Below are 2,500 nucleotides of genomic sequence, written 5' to 3'. Positions count from 1 at the left end.
CAGCCAATCAGAGTGCGAGAAAAGCGCTCCCAAATGGCCTAACAGTGGCAGCCAATCAGAGTGCGAGAAAAGCGCTCCCAAATGGCCTAACAGTGGCAGCCAATCAGAGTGCGAGAAAAGCGCTCCCAAATGGCCTAACAGTGGCAGCCAATCAGAGTGCGAGAAAAGCGCTCCCAAATGGCCTAACAGTGGCAGCCAATCAGAGTGCGAGAAAAGCGCTCCCAAATGGCCTAACAGTGGCAGCCAATCAGAGTGCGAGAAAAGCGCTCCCAAATGGCCTAACAGTGGCAGCCAATCAGAGTGCGAGAAAAGCGCTCCCAAATGGCCTAACAGTGGCAGCCAATCAGAGTGCGAGAAAAGCGCTCCCAAATGGCCTAACAGTGGCAGCCAATCAGAGTGCGAGAAAAGCGCTCCCAAATGGCCTAACAGTGGCAGCCAATCAGAGTGCGAGAAAAGCGCTCCCAAATGGCCTAACAGTGGCAGCCAATCAGAGTGCGAGAAAAGCGCTCCCAAATGGCCTAACAGTGGCAGCCAATCAGAGTGCGAGAAAAGCGCTCCCAAATGGCCTAACAGTGGCAGCCAATCAGAGTGCGAGAAAAGCGCTCCCAAATGGCCTAACAGTGGCAGCCAGCTAGAGCTAGCTTAAGTTAGCTTGGGTTAGCTTGAGTTAGCTTTAATTAGCTTTAATTAGCTTAAGCTAGCTTAAGTTAGCTTGGGTTAGCTTGAGTTAGCTTGAGCTAGCTTGAGTTAGCTTGAATTAGCTTGAGTTAGCTTGAATTAGCTTGAGTTAGCTTGAGTTAGCTTGAATTAGCTTGAGTTAGCTTGAGTTAGCTCGGGTTAGCTTGAGTTTGACTTCATTAACCCAAGTTAGCTTGGGTTAACTTCATTAAGTTAGCTTGAACTAGCTTGAGTTAGCTTGAGTTAGCTTGAGTTAGCTTGAGTTAGCTTGAGTTAGCTTGTCTTAGCTTTAGCTAGCTTGAGTTAGCTTGAACTAGCTTTAGCTACCTTGAGTTAGCTTGAGTTAGCTCGGGTTAGCTTGAGTTAGCTTGAGTTAGCTTGAGTTAGCTTTAGCTAGCTTGAGTTAGCTTGAGTTAGCTTGAGTTAGCTTGAGTTAGCTTGAATTAGCTTGAGTTAGCTTGAGTTAGCTTTAGCTAGCTTGGGTTAGCTTGAGCTAGCTTGAGTTAGCTCGGGTTAGCTTGAGTTAGCTTGAGTTAGCTTTAGCTAGCTTGAGTTAGCTTGAGTTAGCTTGAGTTAGCTTGAGTTAGCTTTAGCTAGCTTGAGTTAGCTTGAACTAGCTTGAGTTAGCTTGAGCTAGCTTGAGTTAGCTTGAGTTAGCTTGAGTTAGCTTTAGCTAGCTTGAGTTAGCTTGAACTAGCTTTAGTTAGCTTGAGTTAGCTTGAGTTAGCTTGAGTTAGCTTGAGTTAGCTTGTCTTAGCTTTAGCTAGCTTGAGTTAGCTTGAACTAGCTTTAGCTACCTTGAGTTAGCTTGAGTTAGCTCGGGTTAGCTTGAGTTAGCTTGAGTTAGCTTGAGTTAGCTTTAGCTAGCTTGAGTTAGCTTGAGTTAGCTTGAGTTAGCTTGAACTAGCTTGAGTTAGCTTGAGTTAGCTTGAGTTAGCTTGAGTTAGCTTGAGTTAGCTTGAGTTAGCTTGTCTTAGCTTTAGCTAGCTTGAGTTAGCTTGAACTAGCTTTAGCTACCTTGAGTTAGCTTGAGTTAGCTCGGGTTAGCTTGAGTTAGCTTGAGTTAGCTTGAGTTAGCTTTAGCTAGCTTGAGTTAGCTTGAGTTAGCTTGAGTTAGCTTGAGTTAGCTTGAATTAGCTTGAGTTAGCTTGAGTTAGCTTTAGCTAGCTTGGGTTAGCTTGAGCTAGCTTGAGTTAGCTCGGGTTAGCTTGAGTTAGCTTGAGTTAGCTTTAGCTAGCTTGAGTTAGCTTGAGTTAGCTTGAGTTAGCTTGAGTTAGCTTTAGCTAGCTTGAGTTAGCTTGAACTAGCTTGAGTTAGCTTGAGCTAGCTTGAGTTAGCTTGAGTTAGCTTGAGTTAGCTTTAGCTAGCTTGAGTTAGCTTGAACTAGCTTGAGTTAGCTTGAGTTAGCTTGAGTTAGCTTGTCTTAGCTTTAGCTAGCTTGAGCTAGCTTGAACTAGCTTTAGCTACCTTGAGTTAGCTTGAGTTAGCTCGGGTTAGCTTGAGTTAGCTTGAGTTAGCTTGAGTTAGCTTTAGCTAGCTTGAGTTAGCTTGAGTTAGCTTGAGTTAGCTTGAACTAGCTTGAGTTAGCTTGAGTTAGCTTGAGTTAGCTTGAGTTAGCTTGAGTTAGCTTGTCTTAGCTTTAGCTAGCTTGAGTTAGCTTGAACTAGCTTTAGCTACCTTGAGTTAGCTTGAGTTAGCTCGGGTTAGCTTGAGTTAGCTTGAGTTAGCTTGAGTTAGCTTTAGCTAGCTTGAGTTAGCTTGAGTTAGCTTGAGTTAGCTTGAGTTAGCTTGAATTAGCTTGAGTTAGCTTGAGTGAATACAA

Source organism: Convolutriloba macropyga, unplaced genomic scaffold, assembly GCF_964194025.1.
Source record: "Convolutriloba macropyga unplaced genomic scaffold, txConMacr16.3 SCAFFOLD_929, whole genome shotgun sequence".
In the NCBI taxonomy this organism is placed as follows: Eukaryota; Metazoa; Xenacoelomorpha; order Acoela; family Convolutidae; genus Convolutriloba; species Convolutriloba macropyga.
This window is presented reverse-complemented; position numbering follows the sequence as displayed.